We start from the raw sequence: 24959 nt of genomic DNA, 5'->3' as shown, positions 1-24959 counted from the left end.
CTCTAAGAATTTTCTAAAGAAAAGGGAGCAATAGCAGCTCCAAGGAGCCACACACCTTTTGTTGTAGCCACACACCTTTTGTTAAATTATTTTTTAAGTTTCTCCTTTCCTCAATGTAAGAGCGCAAACCTTCCAAGTCATGTGAGTACTACTAATCAACATTTTCCAGCCCAGCCTGGTAAAGCTTCCACTAACTCATCCTGAGTCCCCCATTTAAAGACACGATAACACTTTGTATCCAATTTCCCCAATAGTTAGATTGTACAAACACTGTTGGTCTTGCTGAGAATGAGACTATCGGTAACAAAACACTCCATCGGCTTCCAGCGCTTTAACAAGATCCCATTTTTTATTTTATCAGTCCAACGTGAATCCCTCTGATTAGGTGTTAACAAGTCAGACCATTTTCCCTTGATAATCCTCAAGCACTATAAATATATATTCACTCATCAGACATCAAATCACATGTACTGTAAAGGTTTTTCAGTTTCCCTTTCATTGCCTCATTATCATAAATATTTATTGTTTAAAATCTCCCATGTTAATTGTTCAGAATCATAGCATCAGTATCATATCTGGGAAGGAGAAAATAGTTATTTTTAATGAAAGGAACAGTCCTCATTTATGTTGCTGGCACGTCACAAGTAATTTATTTTATTTATATTACATTATCCATAGATGTTAATTTTTAATAATTTCATCAGTGATCCACATCTGTCAAGAACAACTCATTTTTGCATGCTGAGTAAAGTATCTTCAGTGGATCATGACCATAAAACAGAAAGGAGCAGAATTCTGTTTTGTCCTTGGAAGAGACACTTCAAATCTCTGCACCTGTCGCTCCCTCTGGAACAACTGGGATCTTTTTGAATATATTGGTATCTCTCACCACTCTTCAAGAATGCTTCAGGCCTAGGAGATTCTTCCTTCTGAGGGATTCCTAAACCAGAAATGGGAATGGGGTGGAAGACATCCAGTAACTGAAGAGCCCTGAGGACAAAATAGTTGTATAAGAACACATGAAATGTGTGTTCAAAACTTGTTGAAGAACATGATTAACTCCTACCTCATTACGCAGTTTCTTGTATGGTGTTAAGGATGTTAGTATCTCTTGGGGAGAAAAGGCAGATAATGACATTGGCTGGAATTGTGATGTGGAACTGCACAGATTTTCAGTCATAAACATCTCAGGACTGTATATAACAAAGTTTTTAACATTGTCTCCACCATTCTTTTTTCTGTATCTTTGTTAAAAACTGTAAATATTTTTACTGTTGATTTTTGCCACAGAATTCAGTAGGACAAGGCCATAATATTTGAAATCCAGGGCCACTGTTGAAACAGCCAAAATAATTTAAATATTTGATGTTTAAACCAAGTATTTGAATCCAATCAATTTAAGCATTGCATGCTGCACAGGGAAAAGGTTACGTCAATATTTTCACCTTTCTGGATTTATGTTACATAAAACTCTTTACCAACTCTCACCAGGGGAACACCACCACTACCCAGGAGCTCAATATGTGAAGAATCTACTCACAAATAATCACAAACTCTTTTCATGCCCACTGGAGTCTTGCAAATAGCATCCAAACAGTGCTAAAGCTATTTTTTTCTTAAAGTATGGAAAAAAATCACTTTTCGTGGACAGTCTAAATCACATTAAAGACAATGATTCGATTTATAACAAAAATAGAACAGATAATAAATGGGGGAAAGAAAATTAATCATAAAAGCTATTACCACGGAAACAGTAATACAATATACTTTTCTGACGACATGATACTCATGCCCTTTGTGTGAAAAACTTTCTCCTCCAGCTGCAGTACTGCTGATTTCCTTACCCTTAAACCATTCTGGACAAAGAGTGGTACTGTGTTGAGCATCCTCTGTAAAGATTAATTTACAGATTCTGGCAATACTTTTTTTCTCCTCTGCCATTTTTAAAAGAGTTTTTATTTTTTCCTGGTGTTTCGGTTTTAAATTTAACCTAGGTAGTTTTCACTGCCAGGGAAAATAAAGACAAAGCAGAGACAGGATCAACCAATAAAGAACTATGGAACATAATCAATCAATAAAGAATTATAAAACACATTAATGCAAATAAACATGATTTTGTGGAAAATAGATTTTCTGCTATTTTGTTTTTGATGAGATCACGTGTTGGCTAATCAACATAACTATTAGATTTAGCACTGGCATATTCCTGCAAAGTCATTTGGTTTAGCACCATAGCAGTTAAGATGTCAATATAGCACACATTAAAAATATTAAGATCTGACCAGCTGGTGATTTCAAAAAGTATTTGTCAATGGGGAATTGTTACCAAATGTATATGTTTCTTATGGCAATTCCCCAGCAAGCTGTTCCAAGTCTAACACTGCTCAGCAGTTTTATCAACCCTCTATCTAAATGTTTTGTAATAAGCTTTGATTTTTCTTGATACATCTGATAGATTAGTTAGCTTTTAGTGTCGTACATGTTTTCTGCAATCTGTTATCCTCTTGTCAGACAGGGCTTTGCTGTAATTCTTTATTAACACTTGTGGCCTGGACAAAAATTTTAACTTTTTAAGGTTTATTACTATTAGAATTCTGTCTGTTTTTCTCTTTCTCTCAGAAATAAAGGAAGACTCTGCTATTACAAGTTACAGTGCTCAACTCCAGAAAGTGGAGAGTGTGCTCTCTGATGAATTGTGCTATAGAAAGGAAGAAAGTTTTACATCTTTCATCTGTGAATGGTTTAGCTAAACAGTGGAAACATCATTTTCTGAATCTGCAAAAGAAGTTTAGCTCCCACTTAGAAGAATCTCTTCAGCTGTAATCTGAATGAGGTGCATAATTCTGGCAATGTTTTCCACACATACAATGTTTTTTATTGAAAAATGTTGCAGCACTGCAAAATATTAAACTATTAGGAGGACAGCATAATAATATAATAATAAGAATTAAGGTAAAGTCACGAAAAACAATGCTAGCAATGGCACTTATAGTATAAGTCTGCTGATTGGAAATCTGAGGAAACACCCTGAGTACTGTGAGAGGGAGGTGTCCTCGGCTGGTATCTCTTCTAAAGTTAAAGGAAAGAGTCTGGAAGAGGCTGATGGAACAGGATGAAGTGAGAATATTATCTGAGTATTTTTTCAGTATTTGGGACCATTTCTGCTATGAACAGCCAGATTTTAAAGAGGGAGAAAGCATGGCATCATTCTTCACTCTGGGGAAGGAAGGTTCTGGGCAGTTTTTAAGTTTCAGAGGACAACAAAGGTTGCACGAAGGGTGTCTCCTGATTTTGGAGTGAGGAGTCTGTGGATTTTGAATGTCACCAACCCTAATAGAAGAACTGGATCACCACAGGGGTTGTTGTGAGAGCCTGCCCTGCAAACTAAAGCAGCAGCCAGCAAATCAACAGACAAAGAACCAAATTGGTGGTGGGAAAGATTACTTAGGAATAAACCTTGTGGGAACAGCTAATTAAGAACAATTAGCAGGGCAGCTAACAGCAGCCCTGGTCAGTAGGAAGAGCCAGCCACAAACATTGCCAGCAGAAAGCACCCACCAAGAGTGGCAATGAGGGAAGGACCTTTTTCACTTGGGGCTGTGTCCTGCTGTGAGTGCTGCGAGCAGGAGCACCTACTGCTGTCAATTACTGGGCCGGTCACAGAGGCCAGCCAACTGCCTCAGGAGAGGTAGAGCTCAGGGATGGCTCTGCTCTAGAATAACCGCCCTGCTACTGAGATTTGCCTGAGTCTGGATCAAGACCCATGAGTGGGATGCGACAAGAAGAGGATGTCCATGGCTGGCACCAAAGCACTGCTCTTTCAGAGGCCTCCCTTAGCTACTGTGGAGTGAGCAGGTACCTCAAGGGGGAATGGGATCATGTTTCCTTCTCTTGCTTGAATTTTCTAGGTTGGAAAGATGTAACTGGAGCTCAAACACATGCTATAGAAGTGTAGTTACAAGTTAAATTTTATGTGGGTTGAAAAAGAAAATAAAAAGCACTATAACCCTTTATACTTTAAAAGCAAGATATCAGTGGAAAATTTGCGTTCAATTTACTTACCATGATTAGGTTCAGATCTCTTTATTTGCACATGCTTTGCCTTTAACTGGTAGCTCCTGAACTCTGGCTTCTGTCTCTTTGTTCTGAGGAAGCCCTGGCCATGCAAGAGTTAGATAACTCCAATGCTGTTTTATATGGGTAATAAACCCAAACTCAGAAAAATGCTTTCACTCATGGAAGTGGGAAATCTCCTTGTACCAAGTATATTACTTGTAAACATAACTGAATACATATATCCAGGCATAACTTTACTTTACTAAGCTGCATTTAGAGATACCCTAACCAAAACTTCCTGCTCCATCCCCCCAATTAGATGTTGTATTATGGCTTTTTGTCACTTTACTCATTCTCCTACTCAGATCTATGGGGTGTGTTGTGCGACATTTTGAAAAATAGGTCTTCAAGAAAGGAGAGGTGCTTTCCCTAGCAGTTCATATGATTTCTTGGAGAACTTTTAAAGAACTAGCGATTCATGTCATTAGCAATAATATTTGTCACTTTTCATCCAAAGACCTGAAAATGATTGCGAAATATTAAGCACTTGCATTTCACAACAGCCTTCTGTCTTTGAGACACGCATCTGACGGACTTGAAGGATGAAACACAGAAAAGTGACATGATGCGCTAGGAGTCAGTACCCTGCTGAGAGGTTAGATCCATCCGTTTCTGCAGAAGCCAAGAGGAATGTAACAGGTTTTGCAGGGAAAGAGTTTCGATAGCTGTACGCCCAGTCTCCTGCTCTGCTCACAGACCAGCAGTGTTTCTCCTTTGTTATACTGTCTTATTTCCATACTTTTGTGAAAGGACTTCAAACAAACCTCTGTGTTTTTTAAATATTTGTGTCTCAATGGCCTGTGTGGCGTTGTTCCTCCTGGCAATGTTTTGTCACTTCTACTCAAGACTGCACTATTCTAGGAGCCAAAAGAACAATACCACTGAGTAATGGCACACATCTCAGTTTTCTTTAGTCTGATAAAATTATTGGCAAATTCAATGCCGAGCTGCAAACTGCAATATGTTCTCTTTTATAGTACATGGAAAACTGCAGTGAAGCACAAGCTGTGAAGATTATGTGGTTGGCTGGACTGATGTGGGCTGGGCCCACTCGTTTCCATTGTAGTCATGTCATTTTAAAACGAAGTTGTAAACTGGTAAGCAAAAGTACAGAAAAGGTGCCATTAATGTTTCAATGAGGCTGCTACCGGATGTCACAGGTCTTGCCATACTGACCTCCACTTCCTGATAAAGCAAGAAAAAGAGGGTTCATTGATCATTTAATGCAATGCCAGCATCTCAGGGCTTAGGGCTTCACAAATTCCACTGTGAAGCAAGTGGATTCATTTCAAAACTTCAGAGAATCCTGAAATGAGCTGAAGTAAGTTATGAAATAACAAAGAGAGAATTGCATTCAAAATTCCCAATTTAAGCATGAACAAAGGATAAATCAAACAAGAGTAAGCAGAGATATGTTCTTTGAGGCCTGTTCGTGATAGTGCATGTGCAAATAAGAGAGCAGGGCATCACCTCCTGCACCCCTGCCATTAGAGAAAGGATCATGGTAAAATAAAAAAAGGCAGCAGCACAGTACAAGAAGAGCACATGCTTTTCTCACTGTTTTACTTCTGGTGGGGAGTCATATATATGTTGAAATATTTCCCTCCTCTAGCCGCAGTGGCGTACCCCACATAGTTTTATTTTGGTTCAGTGAAACAAGATAATCCATAGTAGCAGAAAATGCCGCCCATAGGTATAGCAGTGTAAAAAATAGATTTAACCACGGCAGTGAGGAACTCTGGGCTTACAGAACTGCATAGTTTAAAAATTGAACCACAGATTAGGCCTTGGGGTACATGATTCTGGGATGAAAGTACAAAGCATCTTTATTAATATAATAAAAAATATTAGCCATAGATGAACTAAATCTGAAGTAAGCCTTTCTTCTGAGGCTTCCGCTGCCTGTTAGATTTCTGTTTGTTAGTAAAGTTTACATGCTTCCTGGGTTTGACCAAAACCAGGGCTACTGAAATAACTTGAGAAATGTTATCACTCTGATGTTTCTGAGCCAGCTAGGATTAGAAATGCCTGGAAATGTTGTGGAAGAGCCTGTTTTCATAAGATTTCTATCCAGATATCCAGACCAAAGGGGTTTCTTGCTCTGTGAACTTACAGAATACCTTTCAATGTTCTTTGATGTAAACTCTTTGTTTCCTGTAACGTAAAGTCCCCCCTGCATTGTATCTATGCAAATTACAGCAAATAGATCAATATAAGCTTACCTTCTAAGACCTGACCTTTTATTTGAACTGTTAACACCTGAAAGATGGAGGTTTTTCAGTTCTCAAAGCCGGGTATTGCAGTTTGTTGGTTGTACTACAAAAAGATTGCGTTGTTATCTATCCTTTCAGGACCATGCACTAAGCATAGGAAATACCACAGTCTTTTAAGCCAACAGAAGCCAGAATGTACAGAGTTAAAATCCTGGCTCGATGCTTAGGGTACCTTATTTTCTTTACACAATTACCTGTGGTCTCAGTCTGTTAGACGATCTCAGCTTGGCATTTTTTAGCAATACTGAGACAATTGACTTAGGGATGAAGTTTCTAGCTTCAACTTGAAAGATTTCTTGTGTTTGTGGATTCAGGTCAGACATTTAGCGTTACCTGAACTTAATGGCTGTTTGGTTTTGCTTTGCATTGTCCAGGGAAAGAGGGAAGCCTGGGAAAAACAAACTCCTTGCAGACCAAAATGGCTTCAAAAGCAGCATTAGGACCACCTCCAAGTCTAAACAAAGCTCTGGCAGAAAGGTTATCTCCTTGTTCCCCAAGCCTCGCCACTTCCTGCAGAATCCCTGCTTTTCTCTTTTCAGGCCATAACAAAACCCAAGACTGCTATTACCTTACTCTTGTCTCCTCTATCAAGTTCAGCCTGCTTCTGCTTGTGTGGGCAATGCAGCCCTACTTTGCCTCCCTTTTCCTAGTTTTGCCCCAGAGTTTTGCTTCTCAGTCCCATACAAGGAGGGATGGCTGATGACTTAGCTGTTAGTGACCAACATTTAGGTATCAGTTATCTCCAGTATCACAGAATCACAGAATCACAGAATAGTAGGGGTTGGAAGGGACCTCTGTGGGTCATCTAGTCCAACCCCCCCGCCGAAGCAGGGTCACCTACAGCAGGCTGCACAGGACCTTGTCCAGGCGGGTCTTGAATATCTCCAGAGAAGGAGACTCCACAACCTCCCTGGGCAGCCTGTTCCAGTGCTCCGTCACCCTCAGAGAGAAGAAGTTCCTCCTCATGTTCAGACGGAACTTCCTGTGCCTCAGTTTGTGCCCATTACCCCTTGTCCTGTCACTGGGCACCACTGAAAAGAGCTTGGCCCCATCCTCCTGACACCCACCCTTCAGATATTTGTAGGCATTTATAAGGTCCCCTCGCAGCCTTCTCTTCTTCAGGCTGAACAAGCCCAGTTCCCTCAACCTCTCCTCGTAGTGGAGATGCTCCAGTCCCCTCACCATCCTTGTAGCCCTCCGCTGGACTCACTCCAGTAGCTCTTCATCTTTCTTGAACTGGGGAGCCCAGAACTGGACACAGTACTCCAGATGAGGCCTCACCAGGGTAGTGTAGAGGGGAAGGAGAACCTCCCTCGTCCTGCTGGCCACACTCTTCTTGATGCACCCCAGGATCCCATTGGCCTTCTTGGCAGCCAGGGCACACTGCTGGCTCATAGTTAACCTGTCGTCCACCAGGACACCCAGGTCCCTCTCCTCAGAGCTGCTCTCCAGCAGGTCCACCCCAAGCCTGTACTGGTGCATGAGGTTGTTCCTCCCCAGGTGCAGGACCCTGCACTTGCCCTTGTTGAACCTCATCAGGTTCCTCTCTGCCCAGCTCTCCAGCCTATCCAGGTCACGCTGAATGGCAGCACAGCCTTCTGGTGTATCTACCACTTGTCCCAGTTTGGTGTCGTCAGCAAACTTGCTGAGGGTACATTCTAACTCTTCATCCAGGTCGTTGATGAAGAAGTTAAACAAGACTGGGCCCAGTACTGACCCCTGAGGGACACCACTTGTCACCAGCCTCCAACTAGACTCAGCGCCGCTGATGACAACCCTCTGAGTTCTGCCATTCAGCCAGTTCTCTATCCACTTCACCGACCACTCATCCAGCCCACACTTCCTCAGCTTCTCTAGGAGGATATCATGGGAGACTGTGTCGAAAGCCTTGCTGAAGTCAAGGTAGATAACATCCACAGCTCTCCCTTCGTCTACCCAGCCAGTCATGTCATCGTAGAAAGCTATCAGATTGGTCAGGCATGATTTCCCCTTGGTGAATCCATGCTGACTACTCCTGATAACCCTCTTTTCTTCCACATCCACCTATGGTTGTCATCTTTGATTAGCAAATGCATAGTCCTGCTTACCATTTCCTGAGTTGGGCCAAGCAATCCCCTTCTTGGTTTTGGACCTCCTTTAAAAGCAGAGTCAGTCTGGCAAGCTTTTCTAAATGCTTCAGGCATCGCTGAAAGGACACTGCCGTTAGAATGTGCACTTTTGTGTTTCGTATGCACGTTCACATCACAGCATTTCTTTTTGGTATTTTAATGTAGATATAACAAGTGTTACCTGGATGCATATTGTAGGCTCAAATTGCAGATTGTATTGACCCAAGATTTTATTTGACTTTATACCTAGTAAATAACTCTTCTTCTTACTTTCATGGAAATGGTGATGATCTTTGCAACACATTTGAACGTTTCCAATGATAGTATATACCGTTGAGGTACTCATCTCAAAACTGGCATGTCTCAGCAGAATAAGCAGATGAAATACACAGTTTAAGCCCGAGACATCTTGATACCATAGTTTTAATGGGTTCCTAAAGGTGAGCTGATTGGCAGTAAATTTTTGTGCACATACTTGTAGCTAAGACACATAGTGGGCTAACAGCAATGAGCTAATGTTATTAGTTCCCATGAACAAATGACAATTAGTTCCTAATTCACCTTTCTTTTTCCGTAACTAGATCTACACATGTGGGCAGCTACCATTGCTGTGATGATGCACAGCAACATCTTAAGCTGTCATGACTTCATCATAGATCCTCTTTCAGTTAATTTAGTTTCTGCTACAAAGTTGTCATAACCTCTCTTTTTTATTCTTTCACATATATGAATAAAATGAAGTGTGACTGTGGTTGTTAAACTCTCCCACAATTCACATAATAATGATCATCATCATAAAAAAAAAAAAAAAAAGAAATTCCTGGCTGAAAAAAATGACAGCTCTACAGCCTTTCACAAAGAAAAATCGAAATCAAACAAGTGTGACTGTCTGAAGGTGCTAAAAGAAACTGGGCAATTTCACAAAGTGTATTGGAGACGCTGCTTACTTATCTGAACTCAGCTTGTGATTAAAACAGTGACGAAAGAATATTTGGAGAGCTTCGTAAGTCTTTTAGGACGAAGCTCTGTGTGCAAACTGCAGGTATGGCAATAAGCAGACTCTATTCTGCCAAGGCAGTACAGCAAGTGAAAACCAATCTCATACTTTGTGTAGAAACTCAAGGTAAAAGTTAGCACTATCCAAAGTCATGAACTTAGCTGCAAGCAGGTTTTGGTGCTGGCAGGAGATTGAAGACAAAAGTTGTGCCATGACAAATGCAGCAGAACTGGAACACGTAGCAACAGCAAACCACTCGTGAGAAGATGGATTGCATCTTAGAACAACCTCTAGAAGTAAATAAGGAGTATATTGCTCTACAGCGTAAAGCATTGGAAGTAAAATGTCAGTAGGCCGGGAGAACTACCTCACATATCTCTTAAATAAAATAAAACACTTGCCCAAAGTTAGTAGTGAATAGCAAATGTTTTGCAAAATGTAAGGAAACAGGTTATCTACATGTGACTAAACATACAAACCGCATCACATCCATGACATTCTGCAAACTGAGGTGGCCTGGGACAGCGTGGGCATGGAGCAGGCATGCCTCCCTCCCTTGTGCGGTCAGGCCTGTTCAAGCTACTTTCAACCTGCATAAAGAGTCTCAGCAAGTAGAATCGACACAATCTAGGAGTATGGAGTATTATTTATTGAGTAATGCATAAGACAGGTAACTAAGAGTAACAAACATCCATAAATGTGCTCATTACTGCTTATAAGACACCAGATCGTGGCCCGGCAGTCATATCCAGGGAAAGGCCAGCCTTCGCAGCTGCTAGGAACAACAAGATCCTTGATGCTGCTGAGTTGCCGTCTTTCAACCCTCTGCTTTTTTCATTCGGCCATATACATCTCTTGTCAGTATTTTTCCTCTTGAAGCCTCTTCCCAAGCATTAAAAAGGAATGAAAGTTCTGAATTACTAAATTAATCTACCTTTATGTAGAGCTTTGCTTTATCAGCATCATGCTATATATATAACTATAAACATATAAAATGGTCTTTAATCATACTTATTAATATTTAATACCGGTACTTATTTTTGTAATAAATACAGAAATTGGAAATTACAGACTTATTAAATGGAGTTGGAGAGAATTAGGTATCAGATATTATCACCTCTACAAACATAATTTTAAACTGCTGATAGTGAACACCAAAGAACCTGATCACCAAAATTTTGGTATGTAGAAACCGTTAGTGTTTTACAGTAGCAACACTCATACAGTGTCTTACTGACAGCTGAGATCTGGCCTCCAGCATTTTCGTTAACTACAGTAACAAAGCTTTATGATGGGTTAAATCTTATCACCTGCTTAAACTGGATATGAATGGTTAAACCTTTCCTTCAAACTTACTTTCCTTTTCGAGCCATGAAACTCATTGTGGTTTTGTTTGTCAGCTCTTTCAATGGTTGAGGAACGTCTTTAACCAAATTTTTGTGAGACTTCTGTACTCTTTCAATTCTAAACTCACTTGTTATGATTTCTGATTTATATTGTTCTTAGAAAGACTGTGATTCAAGCAAAATATCACCACACAAGAAAATAATATTTAAACGTGTTTGATTAGTGGGTAACTTAATCAATTGCAAAAGCAATCAAGAAGTCTATTTTTCTCAGTGAGTTATATTAATTCATGCAGAAAGGTCTTTATTCTGTGAAGTTTATTAATAAATAATTATCACATTCTCTTGGTCAATTTGTTCAAATGTGGAGACATTAAGACAGATTGTCTTGTAGCTTGTAGTTTGTAAGGCAATTTTTCCTCAGTAAGTGGGCTGTCCTGTATTGTTAGTATTTTAATATTCCATTCTTTTCCTCCAAAGAAACTCACTACTTTGGTATGATTAACTTCTGGAAATATTTATTATAGGAACAGTGATTAAGTTTTGGTTGCAAGACAGGTATAATTGTCCCCTAATCTATACCAGGTATATGTGTCCCCTAATCTATACCGTTTTCCTTCAATCTAAACTGTTCTCAAGTTCAATCATAATATCCATTATCCCCTTCCTGATCATTATTTAACCTCAAAGTCTTTCAATTTTAAACTGCTTAAGTATTAGCAGCACTTAATCAGTCCATCTCTTTCAAACATTTTTCCAGGTCTGGGAATATGAGGTTTTTTCGCTACTGAATTTGTAGCAAAAATGTTTTCCCCAGCTTGGATCTAGTTTACAGTGATCTGGTCTTCACCACACCCTTACAGTCTCTGCTATGATAATCCTTTAATTATGTTTATATGTTTCAAAATCTTGACCAAAAAATTTAATAGATTTATATTGGGGTATTATTGGATAAACCAAGCAATTTTTTCCTTTCCTTCACTCTGAACGGGTGGGGTGGAATATACTCTTTGGGTGGGTGCAGCTGCACTGCTTACAATGAAGCCACTCTTTGCCCCACAGTAAGAAGAGTGGATCTGGCTGTATTCTGATGCATTCATTCTGTTTTAACACTGGGATGAATGAAAATGGAATTTGGCCCTGTGACTGTTAACAGCTCAACAGACACAGATGTCATCCGAGCCCCACTGACAGAAACGCATAGACTTCCAGTGGCAGTCAAGGAGTTTGGATCAGATCCTTATTCTCTGAGCTATTATATGTTATCTCATCTCCACCTCCTGGGCCCCAGTTCACACATGACAATGCTTGACATGTGGATAGTGAGGGTCCCATTGCTTTCCACCTCTCACACTCTTCTTCTCAATGGAGTCTATTTCCCTAGCAAAATTAGTTCCAGCTTTCTTCCATCAACGCTAGTCACTTTCCTTAGTCACTCTAGGCATTGTGCCAACAAATTCAGACTAAACAGAGGATATTAATTTTACTTTAGCATATATGTATTGCACAAAAGCTGTGATGCATAAGGGTTTAGTTCCAAGAACTACAATAAAACAGTTGTGTAAGCTTTCAAATTTGAACGTCAGTGATAACTTGCAGAGGGAATTAGAGACACTTAAGATGAAGCCCTCTCAGATTTTCCTTTTTTGATTATGAAATATCACAAGAAGGTGGGCTGTGAAGTAGGACTCCTTCACCTGAAAACATGGATGAGATCAAATTAACCTTGGGCTACTACCTTTTGATATGTTGCATGCTTGTGGTTTCCAGGTGTGGATTGCGGGAAGGTGTTGAACTCTGTCCCAAGAGTGCTTGAGACATTTTGTAACAGAGAGGGGAAAGACACTGGCTGCTAGAATCTGAATGCTACCAAGGCATTTGTTTAAATATGGTTACGATATTAGGAAAAGTGAAGAACATCTTTCTCAGCTTATGGAAGTAGCTTTATAGTGCAGCCGGCCAACCTACACTGCCTGAGAAAACTGGATTGTTGTGTCAGTTAATGTTTGCTAGGAACTGTCAGTCCAGTTAGTAGATATAATTGGCTAAATTAGGCTGCATGTTGTGAACTTCCCTTTGCTTCGGGGGAGAAGAGTAGAGATTTTACTCAGGTATAACTTCGGTAACTGTAGCTCAACTAATAAATATTTTCTTAAGGCAGACAGCTTTGCCACTTGACCACTGTATTCTCTTGAATAATGGCATGAAAATACTTACCCGAGCCCTGGACAAAAGGAGGTCTTGCACCTTGTATTTGTGGAACTGATTGGATTTCCTTAACTGCTCAGGGACTTCATTGTTGTGGCTCAGCAGAAGCTGCTCAGACTTTATCTCTAGCAAACATACTAGAAATGCAGTCCTGGGCACTCACAACTCCTTGCCAGTGTTATCAGCTGATTAACAACACAAAGAAATAACAAACCTCAGCCCAAAAGGCATCACAGAAGTGAATGAGTTAACCACTTACAGAGCTGATGAGGCTGACTGCTCGAGACAAACAAACTTAATCCCTTTTAAAACCTTTTTTATCTAAACTAAAACTGTTAAAAGAGGATTTGCTCCCTTGAAGATGAAATAGTCATGTCCAAGATGTTACTCTGTATGCCTGCAAAGACGCATCTGTTGATACATTTGGGGAACTGTTCTGGCTTAACTGACCAGCTGTGCAGGAAATACATGTGGGGATCTTCTTGAGAAAATTTGTGCCATGTGTAAGGCTCTTTAATAATGAGAAAAAGACTGAAGTTTTTCAGCCCCAAGCTTTCACCACTGATTCCATGTTCAGGGAAGCTAGTCTGCTGGGAGTTGGGTGAGCCTAAACTGCGGGGTGAGAGGGAAGAGGCGATTAGCACATCCAGTTGTCTGTTCTACATAAGCACAAAGGAGAGAGCTACAGGTACAGCTGGGATGAACCAAGCATCCCATCTGTCCCTGAAACCTTGCCAGTGCAGGGCAGGTTTCCCCTCACCAGGCACACTGAGTTGCACCGCCGAGCAGCAGCATACATGGTCCCTATCCACCTGGAAGCGATGTTGCTGGCAGGGGCTCTGGGGCTTGGCATCAGGAGCTAAAATGACACCTCCTAAAAGTGTAGGCGCAACCCTTTGGGGACAAGGTACAGAGACCCATGAGTTAGCCGGCCAGATTTTCCAGTTGTAGTATTAGCTCGATATTTCAATGCTAAATATCAGAAATGTAGATGGCATGATGAGGTGAATTGGGAAGGCATTTTCCTCTTTGCCCTTTTCCACCCAACTCAGTGGGTAGAAACCCCTCTGAGGGGAGTTTCCTCTCTTCACCTCTCCACCCCCTCCAAAAGCCCTGATTCTTCCCCTATCTTTCCGTAACAGGCTCTCATCTCTCGCCTTGCCACGCAGAAATTTTTCCTTTACCAGTCTTCTCCTGTCACTTCACCCCCAGTTTGTTGCTGATCTCCACCCATATCCAGTGTCCTCATGAGCCCAGGACCTCATAAGCATGTTCCACTAGTTGCAGGAACTGCTTCATTAGCTTATGTCTGAACATTTTGTCCTCTCTGAAGGGGCATAGCACCATTTGAGTCAGTATTGTGGAAATAAGTCTTACATGTCAAATCTTTGCTCGCTTGGTGAGGGATTGGTGGGTTTGTTAAAAATATGCAATTAGAACATGGAGAATCTTGCTTGTCTGTGGATAATGATGTAATGTACGCAGCTGTCTGGCTTACTCCAAAGCAAATCTAAGGGAGAGCTGTTATGGACAGTAGAACCCATATTCTGGAAATTGAAAGCCAGAGTGAAATTTTTTACCCATCTCAATCTGGCGTAGCTGATTTCCTCTTCATGCTCCCTTGCAGATGGAGACAGGGTTCATGGGCCTGCTGTGGCCTGTTTTCAGCTCTGTCCTTGCAACAGACCTTTGCATGCTTTGGTCTGTTGATCAGCTGCACTTAATCTACCAGGTCACAGAAAAGGGTTATAGAGTTCAGCCACCAGCTGTGAACCTGTGCTAAAGAGCCTGCAAGGATGACACACACTGCATCTGCAGTCTTTCTTGATGGGCGTTCTCTGTTTCAGTGAACTAAACGAACTCAATGAATTCAAAGAACTGAATTTTTTTCCCATCGTGGTACATTCCCACCTGTTTTTGTAGAAGTGTTCTCTATTTTCCCATAGCTTCAGTAAATAACTAGTTGTATATTCACCACTACTTATTTGCGCTACCGCTCTTCACTGCCTTTGTGATAGCAGCTTGATGCTCAATCTACACCAGCCTTTCCCCATCTCAGGTTTCCCATCCCTGCCATTAGCATGTAGTGGAGTAGACCACGGTTCATGTGACCCAGGTATATCTTGGCAACGCAATGGTACAATTACAATGCCTGTCACTGGTGGTCTATACTGTCATTACATTAGGGTTGTTCTGAGGTAGGGCGCAGTGTAGTGCATTCAAGGGGTCCGGCTTACTGTTGCATTGCTGAAAAACCTGTGCTGTGGTAGGTAACAATAACAGCAGTGTTACAGTGTGGTGACAGGGCTGAAGAAAGAGCAACTTCTATATTTTAAGCTCCTTCTAGTAGTTACAAAACTATTCATAAAATGGAAAGACCAAGACTTCTTTCTGATATTCTCTGTTAATCATCATGACAGTTTTTAGAACAGACTCCTGCACCTCTGTAGAGTCCTGCAGGAGTATGTGGGACTGTGAGATCAGCAGCTTGTGGCAACCAACTCAGGTGTTGTGCAGATGTCATGAGGGAATGCCAGGCTTAGTGCTAAGGTTGTCCAAAAATGTGCAGATGCCACCCAAGCATGTACTGTGTGGTTCCTGGATCTGACTGACGAAGCAATGGGTCACTGAAGGGGGAAGAACAACTGAGCACTGACCTCACATCTACTTGTAGAAGTACTTGGAGGTTGTGGAAGACAATTTCAGAATTCAGGTGTGGGTCAACCGGGATTAAGTAGCTGCTAAACCCCAGTAAGACTTTGTGAGAGCCAAATGTCTATAGAAATGAGTTCAGCTCACTACATTGGTAGGAGAGTTAGAAGTGGGGAGTGTATGAATGCTTCTGCAAAGAACACCCTGATGATAGTTGGGTAGATGGAAGCTAATGTAACAGGTATGTTGAGATGTGTCTTAATTTAGGCAGTTCTTTAACCAAACCAATGTTTTTTTCAGGTGAAATAGGAAAATGTCCATTCAGACAGTTATTTAACTGAACCGATGTTTTTTTCAGCCAAAATAGGAAAATGTCCATTCCTGAGGAATATCATTTGAAAAGAAGAAAGGACAGAGAAAATTAGAAAAGCATCTGCTGTCAGCACTAACATTTGTGACCATTTCCTTTAGTCAAATTCAATTTTCTGGCACACTGATTTGATACAAATGTTTTGAACAGCCTTCATTCTTATTCCTTGAGTAAACACGAAGGAATATCAGTCCCAATTTGTGTTCAGCTTTATTATGTTTCTCAGTTGTGTCAAAATGCAATAGCTGTAGAACACCTGGCAATATGTAGTGAAGTGCAGTCCTTATGCTCTGCTTTTGGCAGAGCAGCTGAGGTTTTTTTACTCAGTCCCAGCTAAGCCTGTAACTAACATTTCAGCATTTGTTGTTCTACCGCCATCACACTGATGTTGCCCAAAATATTCTGCAAAGACAGGTGGAGGTATGTTGCCTTGGAAATGGTCTTAGAAAACATGTGCCACTTGATTTGTTGCCTGGCAGCATTGGCACAGGCCAGGAATAGTAGCTGTTCTGAGCAAAGATAATGTATTAATATACAGCAAGACTGTTCTGAACTCAGCTAGGTCCTTCTCATATAAATTTCAAAGCTCTTTGCATCAATGGAAATGTGGTCTGTCAACAAATACAGTTATTACTTTACATGAGTTAACTGTTACAACTACTTTTTTCCTTTGAGGGAGAGAAAGGTGAAGGGAAAAATTCTTCAAGGACTTGCAGCACTAAACAAGATGTTTGACATACTGGAGCGAAGGATAGAAGAGCTGACATTCAGGGCGATCTTAACAGGCTTGAGAGGTGGGCCTGTGCAAGCCTCATGAAGTTCAACAAGGCCAGAGGCAAAGTCCTGCACATGGGTAGGGGAAATCCCAAGCACAAGTACAGGCTGGGCAGAGAATGGATTGAGAGCAGCCCTGAGGAGAAGGACTTGGGGGTGCTGGTTGATGAGAATCCTAACACCACCCGGGCAGTGTGAGCTCGCAGCCCAGAAAGCCAACCACATTCTCGGCTCTGTGAAAAGCAGCTTGGCCAACAGGTCAAGGGAGGTGATTCTGGCCTTTTACTGAGCTCTGGTGAGACCTCACCTGGAGTCCTGCATCCAGTTCTGGAGCCCTCAGCACAGGAAAGACATGGAGCTGTTGAAGCAGGTCCAGAGGAGGGCCACAAAAACTATCTGAGGGCTGGAACACCTCTCCTGTGAGGAAAGGCTGAGAGAGTTGGTGCTGTTCAGCCTGGAGAAGAGAAGGCTCTGGGGAGAACTTAGAGCAGCCTTCCAGTACCTGAAAGGGCCTGCAAGAAGCCTGGAGAGGGACTTTTTATAAGAGAATGTGGTGACAGGACAAGGGCTAACAGCTTTGAACTGAACGAGGGTATATTTAGATTAGATGTAAGGAAGAAGTTTTTTACTGTGAGGGTGGTGAGGCACTGGAACAGGTTGCCCAGAGAAGTGGATGCCCTCTGCCTGGAAGTGTTCAGACCAGGTTGGAAGGGGCTTTGAGCAACCTGGTCTAGTGGAAGGTGTCTCTGTCCATAGCAGGAGGATTGGAACTAGACTATCTTTAAGGTCCCTTCCAACCTAAATCATTCTATAATTCAATGATTCTATGATTCTATGTGTCTATTAGCGTCCTGTATTTACCTTGCACAAACAAAGTCAACAAAAGAAACAGATGCAAATGACCAAGCTCCTTATCACCTCCTGCTACTTTTGTTGTCACAGTCTCCAGGCTGAGAAGAAGTCCCATGTCAGGTTAGGGCAGAGGAAAGTGATACCTTGCATTATAAGATATGAGATGTCAAAGTGCAAAAGGAAGTAACTTTCACTCTTCTAGTAGTATGGACATTGCCATGCATAGAGTAGGACAAAGCCATTTAAAACACATAGGAACAAATAAAATTATGAATTTCCTTAACAAATAGCAGCCAGGGACAAGAGGCTAAATGTATCTGCTGTGCTAAGAAAGATGGGAAGGGTACAAGTGCCTGGGAGGAGTGCTCCATGTGAACATAGTGTGACTTGTAACAGGGAGCAGGGTGCTTCGCCCTGATGAGGCACTGCATTAGGTTGTGTCAGCTCATTAGTAAGGCATCCAATGCCTTAGTGCCAGTCTGCAGTGAAAGTGCAAAGGCCTGACTCACCTGATAAACATGTGTCAAAAGTTTCCGGAAGGGATGAGTGCTTTGAATTATGTATTTTTTGAAGAGAGGATAAAGAAATGGAAAGGGAGCGGGTAGCTAAAGAGTCAGCTAATGGGTAGAGGACATTTCACTTGCTCTCCTGTTATATCATATGGCAGCTTTTCTGCAGGTTACATTTCACAGACAGCAAGGCTTTTCTATGGGGAGCCAAATTCAATTCTCATTTTACAGAGACTGAGACATCTTTGAAACTCTGCCTGTAATGACAAGTATGATTTTGTCTCTAAAGCAATCCTGATAAGCATGCCCTTAGCTAACCACAGAGGTAAGAGCATCCGTAGAGGGCTGCACTTCTACAACTGCTATGACACTTCTGTGCCAGCAACAGGCCTGTGTGAGGGAGCTTGACTCTGGTCTGTTGTTTACTCTGGACTTAAGTTCTGCATTTCAAGTTTCTGGTGGCCTTTGTTCAGATTCCTAAGCACAGAATTATTGTAAAATAAAGAGGGGCTCAAACTTGGACTTGGAAGGAGAATCTCTGGCACTGTTTGAAACATATACAAAAGTATGAGGTTTGGCTAACCTTGCTGAGATGTTGTTGCACAATTGTGTATGCCAGAGATTAGTAATTAGCCCTCATGCAGATTCTGGTGTCTTGGTGGTCTTGAGAAAAACATATACTTTTAAGTCACAGTAGTTTTCAATGCCAAAGAAGAAGTCTCTGCTTATTCAGATAATGCTACTGCAACTCGGTTTCAACTCAAATGAATGCTGGCATGCACAGTCAAGTTTCTTGCAGACCCTGACTATGTCTGTCGGCTGTGGAATCATAATATCACAATCACAATGCAAGGAGTGATTTCCTGCCTTAAATTTTACTGCCCTTTCTCTTAGGAATGGAACAACTTGAAATACCCTGCTCATGTAGAGAAGTGTTGTTACTTACGCTTTACACAAAAGTAACGGAAGCACCATAGATTCAAGTCAAGGTCTTCAATAATGATTAGTTATCTACGTGCTTCAAAGACTAAGCATAAACAGTTTTTCCAAGGTCACACAAAATTCTTTGGTAGACTGGAGAAATGTAGACTGGTACACTAATCTCTTGTCTGTGGATGAAAGCACTCTCCGTTAATATCCTGGTGGTCCCAGTAGGCTATATCTTTTTGGTAGCTCTTCTCCCATCCTTTCATGGATAACAGTCCCAAAGGTACAGTGTTAACTTCGGTTTAGAAGGAAGTAATGCAAAAAGTCTCTTACTGAGGAATCCAGGAAAGTAAACCCTTTTAAAGTTCTCCCAACTGTTTTTACTTGATTCTTCAACATCCATTATCAATGCTGCAGTAAGCTGAATACACCTCTGACAGAACAACTTTCCTATCCTCAATGGTACATAAAATAAGAAGCTGTTATATCAGAAGATTAAACTATTTAATTTCTTGATGGTCCAAGTCTATGATGACATTTTCTGTTTCACGATGAGCAGGCCATTACGGGTACTAACATGGTCAACTAAGAAACACAAACATCTCCAGTGGATGATTCAGATTTTAGCTGGCTGAACTGCCACCTGGAGACACTGGTTTCTTTTCTCTATTGAAACTCAAATTCCTAATTTTAATTGACAAAGGGTAAGTGGTATGAATTTTCCACTTCAAGACGTATTTTAATTTTTTTTTATGTTACTGATTACACTGCAAAAATTGTTCTTGAAGTGTCTGAGAACAGCATTCTCTGTCACACACAGATAAACCCCGTGTTCTCCCTAAATTGGTTAAAATTGTGAGTCATCAAATATTACAGACATGTGGAATGCAGTAGTATTCAGATTTAGCCCCAAATCTCCTTTCAAGAGAATTCATTTTAGTCCCCTGAGTATCTACATTTCCCACATATTTGATGTCCTTGCATGCTTAATACCGAATTTTATTCATAATCAGACTTGCCATTGCATTATTAGAAGTCTCAGACTACTTCTGACACAAATATATGCCTAAAAATTATAGCAGAAAAGCTTTAACTGCTGTATTTTGACAAAAATATATTGTTTAGAGCAAGGCAAAATATTAAAACATTAAATGGAACTGTCACAACATGGCAAGTAAGTCAGGGGTAATTATCACACCACAGAGCTTGCTTAAACAGAAGCTGTTTGAAAGATTTTTAAACAAATGCAACTAAAGACATTGTGACTAACAGAAACCAAAAGAGTGAGAAAAGGAAGAGAGATGCAATGGAGCCCCAGAAGAGCAAGGTTTATATTAGCATGGAGTAGAGTCCACTAGGAACAGACTTACATGATGAAATAATTGGTGTCGAGGATCTGACACTCACACTGACTGCATCTTTGAGAGCTATTTGATATTAGCTCTAGTTTGTCCCCATAGCACCCATCGTGGTCAGAGGAGTTCACTCCAGGATGACCTCTTCCAGTCCAGCCCCGACTGAGTGGAATGCGGGTCACTCCACCCGAGGTTGCTGCACAAGGGGAACCAAAGTGAGGAAATGATAGAATTTGCTTCAAATGTATAAATCTGTCACAATATGAAATGCTAATGTACATGTACCATGTGACGTGCAGGCCTGCAATACAGAATGATCTTATGAGGAGGTAACTTCTGTGTTTTATCTTAGCAGTCTGACACCAGCTTTATGAGGAAGTTATAGTAGAAGGAAGAGTCTGTTCTATTTCAGAGATATCCAGCAATGCTAAAGCTGTACTCATGCTAAAGCATTACAACAGAGAACACTTATACCAGTGCACTTTGAAAATCTCCCAGCAGATCATCACTAACACCAAATCCATTACTGAATACAGGCACTGATTTTGCTCAGAGCACACAACTGTCTGGGGAATTTGCAAATGAAAATATCAGATGAGGATAAACATGGGACTATTTTATTTGGAACCGTCTTACTTTGGGACCCTTTCCGCAAGGCAAACACGACATGGTAGGTGAGAAGGAGTTGCCCTTGGGATCCATCTCCTTCAGTGAGAATACCTCGTAAAAAAAAAAAGCTCAAGCTAAGGTTTTATTTTGAACCTTCAGTGTTTAATGCTCACTGTGACCTCTAATGCTGGAAGACAGCTGGGACATGAGAACCACAGTACTGCTGTCAGTACTACATGAGCTGTTATGGAGAAGGGAACAGAGGTTGCTCGAAATCTGCCAGCAAATATAGCAGAAGGCTTGTTCTTGTCTGTGCCAGCATAACTTCCCACAACAGAATCCTTGTGAGTAGGATAGGAAAGGACCCTGAGAGATTATCTAGTCCATACACCTTTCTTTCCCACCCCAAACTTCATGCTTTCTTGCTTTGTTCATTTCAGCTGTGTTTCAGGCACCAGGATATGCTGGGTTGCACAGTCTTTGCCACAGGAATCCAGGCTGCAGCGCCGTGCTTATATAAGCCTGGCTCCTAGTCCTGTCAACGAAGGACCACTCTACTTTGTACGCAACTGAAGGGCCCTCGCTAATATGCACTTTCACCATGCAGCTGAGGTGGTTGTACAGATTATGTCGCTTGGCAAAGAACTGATTGACTGTGTGGTTTGCCAACACGGTGAATTCAACTCCTATGTTGACTAGTCGGGTTTACCTTGAAGGTGCTGCAGCATGGAAGAGAGGAATACTTGCAAGGCCCGGAGGTGGGAGCAGGAGTTGGGAGCTGAATGGGACATTCTCCTGTGCATGCCTGTGACTTGACCTAAGCACCCTTTTATTAAATATTCCCGTGCTTTGTGCTACACTTCCATTGATTTCCAAAAAACTGTGCTGATGAGAAATTTTAGATCATAGAATCATAGAATTGTTTGGGTTGGAAAGGACATTACAGATCACCTAGTTCCAACCCCCTGCCACAGGCAGGGACACTGTCCACTAGACCGGTTGCTCAAAGCCCCATCCAACCTGGCCTTGAACACTTCCAGGGAGGGAACATCTACAAGTTCTTTGGGCAACCTGTTCCAGTGCCTCACCTCCCTCACGATAAAGAATTTAATTCTTCTATCCAATCTAAATCTACTCCCTTTTAGTTTAAAGTTATTACCCCTTGTCCTTGTAAAAAGTCCCTCTCCAGCTTTCTTGTGGGCCCCTTTTAAGTCCTGAAAGGCTGATATAAGGTCTTCTCTTCTCCAGGCTGAACAGCCCCGACTCTCTCAGCCTTTCCTCACAGGAGAGATGTTCCACCCCTCTAATCATTCTTGTGGCCTTCTCTGGACCTGCTCCAACAGGTCCATGCTTTTCCTGTGCTGAGGGCTCCAGAACTGGATGCAGGACTCCAAGTGAGGACTCACCAGAGCGGAGTAGAGAATCACCTGCTGGCCAAGCTGCTTTTGATGCAGCCCAGGGTATGGTTGGTCTTCTGGGCTGCTAGAGGACACTGCCAGGTCATGTTGAGCTTCTCATCAACCAGCACCCCCAAGTTCTTCTCCTCAGGGCTGCTCTCTATCCATAGATGGGTATCCACATTAAGTATCTCAGATAGCTTCAAACAATGTTTGTATTTTACTTTAAAATACTTTCAGTTGTGAGGATGAAGAGTGTAAAATAGTTTTACCACAGCATTAGCACAGTGTGTTGAAATTCATGCTTTTAGGCAGACGTACAAAGGTAGTCAGGTGTCTAAAAATATACACTTAATGAAAGCCGATGAAACTCAGCCATGTATACTGCTTGGGCAGTATTGTAGACTCCACTTGCTGCATCTCCACATTTAGGCCCCTAACTGTGTCTGTACAGCTGGCCCACACTGGCTGGCAGTCTATGAACTAATATCATTGATGTTTATTGACTGGAAGCCTTTGAATAATTTGTGTGGAGTTTATTTGAGCAATACAGATTCCTATTTGGCAGGCAGTTCGGGTTCCCTCTAAAGGGGCTTGTCTGTATTTGATAGTTTTGCCACTTTAACTACAGTGATATAATTGAAACAGCAACACAGAAAATACTCAAGGGAACAGGCAGTTATAGTGGTAGCAATTTGTTCATATTTGCCTAGCATATTACAGATCAAAATGAACTGTATCAAAATAACACAGATTTCTACCAATATACTAGTCTAAGCAAGATTTTTATCCATGTAGATTCCCTGGCCTCAAATCCTCTCTCTAACTGATTTAGGCTTGTTTGTACTATATAAATGCTATCAAATTTAATACAATTCCAAAGTGAATGGTTTTTTCGCCTCCTCCCCCAAAATTTCCAGGGCTGGCAGGTCTAAACTCTCTGTAGATACCTCCTTAGTATAGATATTATTTTTAATAGATCTCTTTGACTCCACAGACTGTGAGCAATGCTATGAACTCACTGTGGTGTAAATGAAGGTAGAGCATGGCTCTCCTTCTTATCACAGTTTCTTTGATGGCATGAGGAAGATAAAGATCATACTGTTGCTTTTGATGCTCCATGTGAGGAAAGCAAAGAATTAGCACTGCATTACCCAAACCTTCCCCTGCGAACTACTTTGAACAGGTCTTTAAGTTGCTTTGATTATTTACTTGTTTGTTTTGATCTGCTTTGACCTCAGAGAAGTCCAATGTCTGGAATACCTAGAAGATTTCAAAGTAAAAACGGAAAGCAGAACAGGGATCTTAAAGAGAAGGTTTGGCTGCCTGGATTTCTGACATGCAGTGAATGATCCTGTCTGTGCCACTGTCAGCTCCTGAAGACCTGATGTCTTACTGAAAGGGTGGAGGAGACAAGCTGGAAGCAAGCAGAGGGACAACAGTGACACACACAGATTAGTGGAGGAAATCTGACTACAAATGCAGAGCGAGTCCCAGGGCTGGCTGCTGCAAATCCGTCCCAGGCTGCCTGGTGTAAAATGAAGTCCTTGGCCCTCCAGGTTCAGCTTGTGCTGGTTCAGTAGCTCTCGGCACAGTTGGCCAGGCCTCAGAAGATCCTGCTACAGGTATTTCATTCTTCCCATGAGCTCCCCAGAGAGCCAGATAGAGTGGAGCCAGGATTCATGGCACTGGGAATTCCCCTAGGCATTGGTTTATAGGGTTTGTGCATTGCTCTGTTCCACCAGGCGATATTTAAATCTGTTAAAAAGTCAGTCCTGCCTTCCCCTTGATACCTAGATCCTTTCTTCAAAAGGGCTGTTGGCTCCCACAGCTCTTACTGCCTTCAGTGGTGCCCATCCATCACCCCTTGCTATGCTGAAGACTCCACATGTCTGTTTACAAAATGTTTAAACCAAAAGGAATTTGGGAGCTGGCCTGCAATCCCTCCTGTGTGCTTTTAGTTGACAGACCTGCACTTCCTTCTGCAGGTGCAAAATGTTCCAAGGGGCAATGGGCACAAACTGAGGCACAGGAAGTTCCGTCTGAACATGAGGAAGAATTTCTTCACTCTGAGGGTGACGGAGCACTGGAACAGGCTGCTCAGGGAGGCTGTGGAGTCTCCTTCTCTGGAGATATTCAAGACCCGCCTGGACATGGTCCTCTGCAGCCTGCTCTAGGTGACCCTGCTTCAGCAGGGGCGTGGGACTAGATGACCCACAGAGGTCCCTTCCTACCCCTACCATTCTGTGATTCTGTGTGATTCTGTGATTCTGTAATGTTTTATAGATCCTTTTCTCCTGTTTTCCCCACTTTTCCCCACTTCTATTAATTCTTTCCCCAACTCCTTGCTCTCTCCCCTTAGATAACTATGGCCACTTACCAGATTAAACCTAAAATGGCAAGTTTGGGGGTGTTCTTGCATTTATCTTCTGTGCACCACACAAGTATACTAAGCAACAATTTCTC

Source organism: Opisthocomus hoazin, chromosome 3 (genome assembly GCF_030867145.1).
Source record: "Opisthocomus hoazin isolate bOpiHoa1 chromosome 3, bOpiHoa1.hap1, whole genome shotgun sequence".
NCBI lineage: Eukaryota > Metazoa > Chordata > Aves > Opisthocomiformes > Opisthocomidae > Opisthocomus > Opisthocomus hoazin.
Note: the sequence above shows the minus strand (reverse complement) of the source record.